This window comes from Mesocricetus auratus, unplaced genomic scaffold (genome assembly GCF_017639785.1).
Source record: "Mesocricetus auratus isolate SY011 unplaced genomic scaffold, BCM_Maur_2.0 Super-Scaffold_100011, whole genome shotgun sequence".
Taxonomy (NCBI): domain Eukaryota; kingdom Metazoa; phylum Chordata; class Mammalia; order Rodentia; family Cricetidae; genus Mesocricetus; species Mesocricetus auratus.
Window position 1 is genome coordinate 72,410,803 of NW_024429195.1, and position 12,349 is coordinate 72,423,151.

The 12,349-nt window shown below is 45.1% G+C and overlaps 1 long non-coding RNA gene across 1 annotated transcript; it reads left to right on the forward strand.

The window, feature by feature from the left end:
* Nucleotides 1–4,481: 4,481 nt before the first annotated feature.
* On the forward strand, nt 4,482–9,941 carry LOC121143105. Its single transcript, XR_005880216.1, has 3 exons — nt 4,482–4,624; nt 4,714–5,075; nt 9,679–9,941. It is a non-coding gene; the product is annotated as an uncharacterized LOC121143105 (long non-coding RNA).
* The last annotated feature ends 2,408 nt before the right edge of the window (nt 9,942–12,349 follow it).

Here is a 12,349-nt window from a genome sequence, read left to right on the forward strand (position 1 = left end):
TCTTTCAAGTGTATATCTATTTAACTATATTATGCCTCTCCTCTTTCCTCCCTGCAGACTCCTTCCTTCCCCCATTTCCCTTCTGCTTCCATGTCACATATACATATGTACATACATATGTATACATGTATATGTGTGCATACTTTATGTATCTGTAAAAAAATCTAGGACCCACAAATATAAGCAAGTCTTGTTTTGCTTTGTTTTTTAAAGAAAAGCTTCATCACTTTTACAAAATATGTAAACTTCTAGCCAGATTCTAGTTTGCTTGCTGTTCACAAGCCTGCCAAGAGAAGGCTTTTTGGGGCGCCACTAAAGAGATCTTATTTTATTTTTATTATAATTTTTCTTTATTCTTGAGAATTCCATACATGTATACAATGAAATATGATCGTAGCCCACCCAAGGAGACATTATTTAGTTATAAAATATAATATGTAATGTGCTATATATTATAATCTCTTTTTTAAAAGCAATTTCCAGGACTCCGTAGACTCTTCTTGGAGAAATAGCAGGAAGAACCTGTATTTTAGGAAAACTCATTCCATGTTTGAGAGATGGTGGACACAACAGCTACCAGCAGGAAGGACAGTCCCAAGCATTCGTAACTGACTTTACACAGAGGTACTCTGAGCTGATAAGGAAGAGGTCACACCCCTCCCCCGTCAGCTCAATTCGTGGGAACGGAAGTATCTCTTCCCCATGAACTCTAGCCAAAGTTACAAGTCCATTCTCTGAGTCAAGGTTATTGAGTTGTCTGCTTTAAGAAGAGAGAAAGAGAGAGATGGGGAGGGAGGGAGGAAGGGAGAGAGAGAATAGGGGGAGGTGGAGGGGGAAGGAGAGGAGGACAGAGAGGGGGCAAGCCAGGACAGAATCTCAGATAGCTCAGGCTGTTGTCCAAGACATATCCAATGCTAACCCTGAACCCAACCTCCCAAGTTCTAAGCCTGCAGGAGTGCACCATTGTACCCACTGAGTTGACACTCTGAATTAGAATAGCGGAGGGAAGGGAAGTTCCTTGTGAAAAGCTGAGCAACTTTCCCCCAGAGAGATTTTCCCAACCCCTCCAACCTATTCGAGGGTCACATGGCAAAGGGACATGAAGCTGCCAATCAGCTACCTTAAAATGGGGAGAGTGTCCTGGACCACCCAGGAGGCACAATGGAGTCCCCAGGGGTCCTTCAGAGGGGAAGGGAGAAGGGAGGAATAAACAGAGACAAGGGAATAAGACAAGACTATGCCTAGATGTTGTTAGCTTTGAAGGGAGGCTCTATCGCCAAGGAATGTGAGAAGCTTCTAGATGGTAAAGAGGGCAAGGGAAGACACATTACACCAGGCTTCTAGAAGGAGAAGAGTCCTGTTGACACCTTCATGTTATTTTAGTGAGGCTCAGTTTGAACTTCTGAGTTCTGGAGCCATAAGTTTCCAAATTTGTGTTGTTTGGAGCCACTGATTCGAAGGACATTTGTGATAGTAACATGTAGCATGAATTCTCTTTGGTCTTAATAATAATAAAACCTTGGTGTTCAGCTATCAGGGGGTGAAAGCTGAAGATCAGAGAGGCAGAGCAGCCAGTCACTAGAGTTCTTACCTCTACCAATGCTCAGCCCAAAGGGGTGATCCTGTCCTCAGACTGCATCTCAGACTGCATCCCCAGACTGCACCTCAGACTGCATCTCAGACTGCATCTCAGACTGATTGCTGCTCAGAGTGCACTGAGCTCCTGTCTCCTCCTACCTTACCATGCCTCCACCCTGCCATATCACTCCTACCTCTACCTCCCCAGTGTTGGAATTAAAGGCATGAGATCACAAGTGCTAGGGTCACCTTTGTGTGAGCTCTGTTTCTCTTTTAGACTGAATCAATTTTGTGTGTCCCGGGGGGCCTTGAACTAACAGATCCGTCTGCCTCTGTCTCCCGAGTGCTGGGATTAAAGATGTGTGTCACCACTGCCCGGCCTCTATGGCTGTGGCTAGCTCTGCACGCTGATCTTCAGGCAAGTTTTATCTGTCATAGCATAAACAAAATGTCATCACAGTAACACCTGAAAACTACAACACACCCTAACAGAAAAAAGAAACAGTCTTCTTTACAGAAGGAAGGAGGTGCTGGATGGGGAAATAGACTAGAGTCCCTGCATCCTACAGATCAGTCTCCATCATCTTGTTAGGCGCTTGCTAAGGGGAGGAGAAATCTGCTTCCCGTCACAGTCGTAGTTGTGTGCATCTGTTGCCCAGAGAAAAGCTCACAGCTCGTGAGCAAGAGCAGAAAAGCCTGTGCACCGCACAGTCTGGACAGCCGCTTCCTTCATTCACTGCTGCTTGCCAGGAGCAAGTTACTCAATCTTTGTAGGCTTCAGCAAGGTGATGATAATTATCTGATGGTTTTGTTTTAATGAAGATTAAAGGCGTACCTATGAAGAACTCTGCCTTACTACTGGTGCGTGGGGGACACTTAAGAAATGTGACTAGTAATTATTGTGACATTAGGTAAAGTAGTATAACTCTGTCCTCCGAGCCAGTCTGGCTGGGTGTGAAACTCACCTTTGCCACTTGGAATGTCTGTTAGGGCAAATGATTGATTATCTCTTAACCCAGTTTAGTTCTTATGCAAAATGCAAATGTTGTGAGTGTTAGCTCACAGAACTGTGGGGGAGAGCAGGATGAATAGAGCTAATGCACCAGCTAGTGTTTGGTAGAGTGGATGCGTGCCATTTTCCACCACCATCTGTTCCCTCACTCCGGATGCCTAATAAGTCAACAAGCACCCCAGAAAGGTTTGGTAGCATCTCGTACAATCACCAAGACCTTTCCAGACGGGAAGAAGCACGATGGTCACTCCCTCGAGGAGCAGCGTTCTCTTTCTTCCAAACAGGAAGCAAGATGTGGTAGCACCCTGTCACGCTGCAAAGGACAGTGGGAAGTTCGGTACACTAAACACACCCCACTGGGTGGGACTTGGATGAGGAGCACAATCAATGTGTTTTCCTCCACCCTGCAGTCCAGTGGAAGTATCTGGCTGACCTGTCGCTTTCACGCTTAGTAGTAACTGGGCAAGAACATTAGGTAAGGAGCCTTTCGAGTTTCCTGTTGAGAGTAATCCTTCCTTTCAACAGTACCAAGAACTCTGACTTGATAAGGACAGGAAATAAGACAGCCCATTGTAAGCCAGCGTTTGATGGCAACAGCTGATTACCAAAACGTTCTGGTTCTCCCCCACAGGAACCCACACAACACGGCTGTGAAAAAAACAGTTGTTTAACCTTGCCACACTTGTTCACTCGTAGGGACTGTTTAACCTGATTGGGCAGAGCAAGATACCCCAGGCCTTCCATGTCTCTGATGACTAGCTGAAATGCCAGTGGCCTGGTGGCATTCCCTGGTGGCTTCAGACAGTCTCTCAAGTCCTTTGCCTTCATCCTCTGAGTTGAGAATTGACCTGTTGCTGCACTAGGCTTTTGGGGCAGGAGTACAGAATATGAATTCAAGAAAAAAAGAATAATGTGTCCCAGCCTAGCTGTGCAGACAATCTTAAAATATGGTACTTTTTCTACATCTATTGAGAAATTTGTGCAAGGCATTGTCTGTGAAGGGCATTGTCTGTGCAGGGCTAGATGTCACAGGAAATCGATGGTAACAGGTTAAACTTCAGGAAATTCTCAGTGTCATTAAGACCCACGGCATTCTGTGTGACTGGTCCCCATGGGGAGCAGAAGTTCCAGTGAGTCTGTGGCTGGGCTCTCTGGAAGCTTCCAGACAGGTTCTATATTGAGGGCAGGCTCTCAGGGGAAGGTTTAAAGTCTTTGGGAGAGGCTGAAGAGAGCAGAGGAGGGAGGGTTAGGGAGATGGGTTACTCAGTGGGTAAGAGTGCATCGGTTAAACCTGATGCTTTCTCTGAGTTGGAACCCTAGGACCCACATGGTGGAAGGAGAAAACCAGTTCCCAGATTGTCCTCTGGCCTCTACATGGGCAGTGCGACACATGTGTGTACAGACACATCCCTACAGAAATAAAATCAGTGTAAGCGTTTTCTATCTTTAAGGACAAGACAGAGGGACAGAGGGCAAGCTGGATGAGGAGGTGGCTGAACTGAGGACACTGCTGACAACCGCAAAGAGAAGCTTCTCTTTAATTGCCCAAATTATCTGAATTCTGTACCTGGAATCCAGGCAAAGGCAGAAGGAAAGGACTAACTACTCAAAGTTGTCTTCTGCCCATACATGCACCGTGGTTCTTACACACACACACACACACACACACACACACACACACACTCTGAAAACGAAAGTTCTGCTCCTTGGTTCCTAGGGAGGGATAGGGGCTGCAGGCTACCTTCAATGACAATTATAGTTTGGAATTTAAAATGCCCCCCCCAAAGGCCATATACTGACTTGGTCCTAAGACGGGCATAATCATGTTGCTGTACCTTTAAGAGGTGGGGCCTTGTAGAAGGAAGTCAGTTCATTTCTGGATGTGCCCTTGAAAGGGATATCAACCCCCCTGCACCCCAACATCCGTCCTTCTCTGCTTACTTTCTGTTTGTCATCAGATCAACAGTTTTTCTCTGTCATCACGTTACCATCGTTCACAGCCATGTGGAACACGTGACCGTGGGCTCCGAAAATGTAACTATTAAATTCATTATTTCTAGTGTTTGGCTACGTCAACAGAAAGCTAACACAATAACCGATGACTGACCCTGTCTGTTTAACAGGACTGCCCGCAGAATCTCAGTGACAGGGTTTGAAGAGCTTCTGGAGTGGAGAACACATCTACCCTGGAAGAGGCTGGCTCATCCCAAGCCCACAGGGCGCCCCTTCCTAGTGCCCCCTCAACTGGCTGCTCATTTGCACACTGTATGACAGACTGTATAGTGTTAAGTGAAAATTGCAGGTCATCATGGACCAGGTTCCTAAGCCACACTAAACAGAAACTAGACTGGTATCTGACATTCCAAGAAATCAGGAGAAAGATAACAGCTGGATTTCCCCAGAGGCAGCTTCAGCTGGCACAATACTGGTTCTCCTTCAGCCTTAATCCTGGTTCTCTCTCAGCCTTAGTCCTTCTCCAAAATAGGTAATCTGAAGTGATCCAATACTAATCATACATTTTTCTACTCTTGTATCTCTCAGCCTGATGCCTTATCACGAGAGCAGTCTGACACGACAAATTCATCCTTTATTTTTTTTCTTTTCAACTTTTACTGATTTCAGATCTTTTAACCTATAAGATCAAGCCCCTCTGCTAAGTCTATTAAAATCCTTCCATGGAATAAAATGTTGCCCAATTCTAGAATAAAACAAATTAGCCTCCTGGGTTGTAGCTCAGTCAGCAACTGCCCAGAATGCATAAGGCACTAGATTTGATTTTTAGCACTTCAAAAAACTTAGCATGGCTGTGTGCACATGTGTGCAGGAGGAGGCAGGAGGATTGGAAGGCCAGGGTTATCCTGGAGAGGCTGTAGATCCAATCTGCTATTGCTGTTTTGCTGAATGGTGATATTGTTTTCTAAGTACTTGTTTATATTCAAAGATTGATGTTTCTGGTCATGTTGTCAAAGTTACCTTTAAACATTTGTTTATACTCATAGATTGATGTTTCTCTCAACCTTAGTCACAGAAGCTTTGTTTCCAGTGGGAATGGTTTTAACAGAGACTTGTAACTGATCCATGTGCTGAGAATAAGGGACTGTGAGTACTCATCCCTAAAGGAGACATCTGTATGAATACCTGTCACCTAGGTTACAGGAGCATCACAGAACAGGGCTTGGGAGGAATGTAAAGGCCCAAGGATGGGAAAGTGGACTGCAAAGTACTATCATTTGGACATGGCATGGCCATTGCCCTCCTCAACTCAGAGCATCTGTGGTTACTTGCACAAGATCAAGTCAGTCAAAATTCCAGCATGGATAGGGAAGGAACATTGGTGCTATTGACTGTTGGTGACTGTTGCAGGAGAGAGAGTTGTTGTGGAATATTTGTGTATACTGTGGTTGGTTTAATAAAGAGATGAATGGTCAATAGCTAGGCAGGAGAGAATAGGTGGGACTTCCTGGCAGAGAGAGAGGAACTCAGGATAAACCTAGGCATGCAAGAGATACCAGCAAGACACTGAAGAAGCAGGACATATGGTACAGAGGAGAGGAAGCCAAGCCACATGGCAGAATGTAGATAAATAGAAACAGGTTAGTTAAGTTATGAGAGCTAGTGGCATAATACATCTCTGTGTTGTTATTTGTGAGCTAGTGGCATAAAGGAAAGTCTGACTATAGAGGGTCATTTTGCTTTGGGAGCGTGGTGACTGGTAGGTTGCCCATGTTCCAGTGGAAGGCCTCACAAGCATGCACACGGGACCAGCACTAACTGGATTCAGCGGTTGTCCTAGTTAGCCTTAACTGTCAACTTGACAGCCTAGAGTTCCCTGAGAAAGGAGTCTTAAGTAAGTAATAGTCTAGGCTAGACTGGCCTGTGGGCATTTTTGGGCAGGATTCTCTTGTCCGTTAATTGATATAGAAAGGCCCAGCCTACTGTGGACAGTACCATTCCCTGAGTAGGTGGTCCTGGCTTGTAAAGCTGTAAGAAAGCTAGCTAAGGATGAGTCAGCAAGGAGCTATCATGTTGCACTCCTCCGTGGTTTCTGCTGTACTTGGTTGGTCAGAGGGAATGCTGTGTGTAATAGTGAGCAGGCTTGCCTTCAAAATCCTGCCATGACTTCTGTTGCAGGACATTTGTACACTGTTAAAGTTGTGTTGCATTGATTGGTTTAATAAAGAGCTGAAGAGCCAATAACTAGGAAGGAGAAAATAGGTAGGGTCTTCTGGAGGGAGAGGGGAACTGAAGATGAAATCTAGGCATTCCAGAGACACCAGCAATACCCTAAGAAGTCAGATGTACAGAATAAAGGAGAGGTAAATGCCAATGTGGCAGAATGTAGATTAATAAAAATAGGTTAAGTTATGAGAGCTAGTTGGGAACAAGCCTAAACTAAGGCCAAGCTTTCATAATTAAGAAGTCTCTGTGTTGTTATTTGGGAGCTGGTGGTCCAAAAAAGTCCTATGAGAAACACCTCTCTAGACTTCTGTCAATGGTAAACCATGACCTGGAAGTGTAACTCCAGTAAATCTTTTCATCCCCCAAGTTGGTTTTGGTCAAAGTGTTTTTTCATAGCAACAGAAAGGAGACTAGAATAGTAGTACATCATTGAAGGAAAAAGGATGAGAGAAGGAGGGAGGGGGAAGGGAGGGGTAGGAGATGTGAACTTGGGAAGGGGACACTGTATATCACATTATATTGGGAAATTACCATGTACTGTTTGAGCTCACTGAGAATCTGGCTCTGGAAGTGGACCTGCATTGAGGGATATTTGATCACACTGTGAACCCTGAGATAGAGTTATTTAAATAAAATCATCCATAGGTCAAGGAGCAGAGCAAGCAACCAGTTGACTGGAAGTAACCATAGAGAGTGAGAGGAAGTCTGGAGGTTGGAGAGAGAGAGAGGCACAGTCCAGTTGGAGGAATTTTGTTTCATATGGGTTAGGAATAAGCTCTCTTTCTGAGATGATGACCAAGGAGGAAGTGAGCTGGCTGCTTTCTCTGCCACTCTGAGATAGTAGGTTTTCACCCCAGCATCTGGTTCCCAAGTCTTTATTAGTAAAATAAAAAGATAAAGACTTAGTGAAAACAACATTTGCCTCTCTATATGGAGACAGATGAGGTGGTAGTGGATGAGAAGGCTACCCCTGGGCCGAGGTTCCAGCAGCAAGACAGCAGCAGTGGCTGAGGAGGCACAGTCAGCAGTAGGATCAGGTGCAGCTGTTGTGCCACAGGTAAAACAACAGGTTCATGCTCCCCATTTGATTTCTGCTAGAAGCTTTGTATGTCCAATTAGATGATGTTTTGCTATTATCCATCCATCTATCTTCCATCCATCCATTCATTCATTTATCTATCCATCTATTACTCGTCTCTATCATTCATCCATTTATCATCTGTGAATCTATCATCTACCTATCTATTGATTTATCCTATCTATCTATCTATCTATCTCCTATTACTTGTTCATTCTTTTACTTTGGCTTGCTGTAAATTTAACAAATCCACTCATTCAAAACACCAAATATGGTGATCATAGATCATTCCGTGGGCCATTCAGAGAATTTTTTTGGCTATGGGGGTAATCAGAAGAGGAAGAATATATTGCATACATGTATGCAATTCTCAAGGAATAAGTTTAAAAAGATTTTAATGACAATAACTCACTCAACCCAGTGTAGTGGTGAACATCTTTAATCCCAGCACCTGCGAGGAAGAGTCAGACAGATCTCTGTGAGTTCAAGGCCAGCCTAGTCTACAGAGTGAGTCCCAGAACAGCCAGAGCTACATAATGACAGCCTATCTCAGAAAACAACAACAACAACACACTCAAACACAAACAAAAACAAAAGAAAAGATGAAAGAAAACAGAAAAAGAAAATGCATATACCTCACTCTCACAAAGTTTTCATCCTATCCTGAGGTCTATTTTCCCCCAGAGATCACATTTATTGGGATGATTTTTTAAGAGAGTGTGAAATTGGAAGGAACATGTATTTGGGCACAGAGGCCTAGGGGTTGGGGGCTGGAAGGGGGAGTAGTAGAGGAATAACATCAAAATACATTATATATGTTAGTATTCAGGCATCTGTAGTGGCCTGTCCTTGGGGTTCTGACAGGATATGCCCTCAGCTGCAGCCACTAAGAGGACCACCTGTACAGATTCACTATGCTCCCTTTTAAAGGGACCCTGCCCACCTCCCTCCCCCTCCCTCCCTTTCTCTCTCCCCATCCCTCCCTCCTTCCCTCCATCCCCCCTCTCCCTCTGTCTCTCTTTCTCTTTCCTCTCTCCTGCAGTTCCTGTCCCCAGAGGTTGGTCTTCCCTTTCCCCTTTCCTTTTTATGTCCCCTTTCCCTAATTAAACAAACAAACGAACAAACCACTTTTACTCTGTCACATGGTACCTTTCCCTCTTGCACTTTTTAAAAAGTTACAACAGTACACATGTATAAAACTTTCAAAGAATGAATAAAATGTTATTGAAAAGAGAGATAAAGCTGGGTAGTGGTGGCACATGCTTTTAATCCCAGCACTCGGGAGGCAGAGGCAGGCGGATCTCAGTGAATTTGAGGTCAGCCTGGTCTACAGAGTGAGTTCCAGGGTAGTCTCTAAAGCTACACAGAGAAACCCTGTCTTGAAAAACCAAAAAAAGAAAGAAATAAAGAGAGAGAGAGAGAGAGAGAGAGAGAGAGAGAGAGAGAGAGAGAGAGAGAGAGAGAGAGAGAGAGAGAGAGAGAGAGAGAAGATCTAAAGCTAAGAGCAGACTCAACTAACATGCTTGGGGTGGCTGGACACTTTTGCTCTATTTTGCATGAAGAGAGGGAGCCTGATTCTGGGCAAAAGGAAAACACTGGCCTTATCCTGGCTTGGGGTGGCCAATCTTTCTTCCCACAGATACAGTGGTCCATCTGTGGCAGATGAACACCCCTGCTCACAGGATCTTAGCTTCATGCCAGGACATGCTCGGTAGCTGGCTGAGGGGATGGCAACTGGTTCCAGAGAAATGGTCCACAGCCTGGGGTGGGGACTGCACAGACTTGGCTCTATGTGATGTGCGTTAATCACCATCCCTTTGTTTGTGTTCAGACTCCAGAAGCAAGGGCCTGTTCTCACCACAAGCCAGCACGACTGCTGAGATGCAGTTGGAGGTAGGACCTGGTATGAACTGAAGCCCCAAGACATATTTCAATAGCCCATCAGACTTCCCTCATGAAATGTCTATTCCAAAAATAAAATAAAATTGGAAATGTGTGAGCACAGCTTGTACACTCAAGGACGCTGTGGTAGTTTAAGTTTAGTTGGCCCTCAAAATCTCATAGGGAGTGGTACTATTAGGAGAGGCGGCTTTGCTGGAGTGGGTGAGTGAGTATGGCCTTGTTGGAGGAAGTGTGTCACTGTGGGGAAGGGCTTTGAGGTTTCCTATGCTCAGGATACCATCCAGTGTCTCAGTCGACTTCCTGTTTCCTGTAAGATGCGGGACTGCCTGCTGCCATGCTGCTGGCCATCATGATGGGCCACCCCAATTAAATGTTTCCTTCCTCCCTCCCTCCCTCCTTCCCTCCCTCCTTTCCTCCCTCCCTCCTTCCCTCCCTCCCTCCCTTCCTTTCTTTTTTTAAAGGTTGATTGATTGATTGATTGACTGTGGAAACAGTGTCCTGCCTGCAAGTATGCCTACACACCAGAAGAGGCATTAGATCTCATTACGAATGCTGGGAGCCACCATGTAGTAGCTGGTGCTTTTGATCTCTGAGCTATCTTTCCAGCCCCAAATGTTTTATTTATATGAGTTGTTGTGGTCATGCTGTCTCTTCGAAGCAATAGAAACCCAAACTGAGCCATATGTGAACCTGCCAGAGGTTACCTGCATTTCTTACAAGCTCCCAGTTGACTCACAGCACCACCTATCAACTCTTGTTTTAAAAAAGATCAAAGAATTGTTCAGCTATGTAACTTTAGAGGGAGGTAACTTCTTCCACACACAAAGAGCCAAGGCCAACACTATCTTAGCTAAAGTCAGGAGGCTAAAGCTATGAAGTTGGTCTAATCGTGGTTTTACCTGATGTGGGATCGATCCTTCAGAATCCAGAACCCCAAAGCCCGTGACAGGTCTATAGGTTCTAGGAAGGCTGCACATCTGCAGAGTCACAATTGTACTAAGGGACATGATATAATGGGAATAGTGTGAGGGGGTGAGAATCCAGTAAGGCCTATTTGTTCAGATTCTTCTTGGCTTCTCTGTATGACTTTCCTTCCTCCTGTGTATGGAACAGGACCTTTCTAGAAGGATCTTCTGATCTACCACCACAGAAGAAGGTCAGAGAATTTCCTTATGGCCATATACAGAAGGCAAAGAATGTTAAATGACACAGGGCTCAGGGCGGCTGGCCACAAAGGGCTGCCTGGATTCCATGAGGCTTATATAACCATATACAAGGCAAGATTACAAGATGCTTTGCTCCTTGGGGCCATCTATCCTATCCATTATAGGAAGTGTCAACTGCTTTCTAGCTCTGTGCCAGGAAATGCTGTGGGGGTATTTGATCACACTGTGAACCCCGGGATTTTTTTTTTTGTTAATTAAATAAAACCTTGGGTCTAGAGGCAGAGCCAGCAACTAGTTGACAGGAAGTAGTCATAGAGAGTTAGAAGGAGTCCAGAAAATGGATAGAGAAACACACAGGAAGTAGTAGGGAGGGATTTTGAGTGTGATGGTCCTTTTTTGATTTGCAATGTCGCAAGAGTCTTCCTTGTAGTCAGACTTTCCTTTGGGCTGCCAACTCACAAAAAAATGACACAGAGACTTACTATTCATTATGAAAGCTTGGCCTTCACTTAGGCTTGTTCCTAACTAGCTCTTATAACTAAATTAACCCATCTTTTTTTTTTTTTTTTTTTTTGGTTTTTACAAGACAGGGTTTCTCTGTATTGTTTTGGAGGCTGTTGGAGCATCCCAGCCTCGAACTCACAGAGACCTGCCTGCCTCTGCCTCCCGAGTGCTGGGATTAAAGGCGTGTTCCACCACCGCCTGGCGTAACCCATCTTTTAAATCTACATTCTTCCATGCACTCATTACCTCATCTCCATTTTGCTCTTCCTGCTTCCTCCGAGACGGCCTGGCTCTGCCTTTTTCTTCCTAGTGTTCTCCCTGCCTGGAAATTCTGCCTAGCTATTGGCTGCTCAGCTTTTTTAATAAACCAATCAGAGTGACATGTCTTCATGGTGTACAAAAAGATTATTCCACAACATCTTGCTGAGTCCCCTGCTGAGGAGGAAAGCCAGCTGGTTGCTTCCCAGCCTCTGAGCTAGCAGGTTTTCACCCCAGTATCTGACTCCCAAGTCTTTATTGGTAAAATAAGACAATAGAGACTGAGCTAAAAACTTGGTTTGTCTGCAGAGGCAGAGGCAGTTCTGGTGGGACCCTGAAGTCCTGCTGGGCCTTGGCTTGAGCAGTGGGCCAGTGGTTGTGGAGCAGCGTTCAGCAACAGTAGGTTCAGCCGCTGTGCCAGCAACGAAACTAAAGGAAGGCCAGGCCCTGAGGGAGAGCATGCCTGAACGATTCTTCATGGGCCCTGCTGTGGAATCTCCCTGGCATTAAAGATGTTATACATGGGTCCTACCCCAGAGATGCTGGCTGAATTAATTCAGGATGCATTTTAGGCATCAGGATTTCATGTATTCCTCAGGTGTCACCGTGGGATCCAAGGTTAGAAACAGTGCTGTCTTGTTCACTCAGTTCTGAGCTGTTCTCTGAGGACCC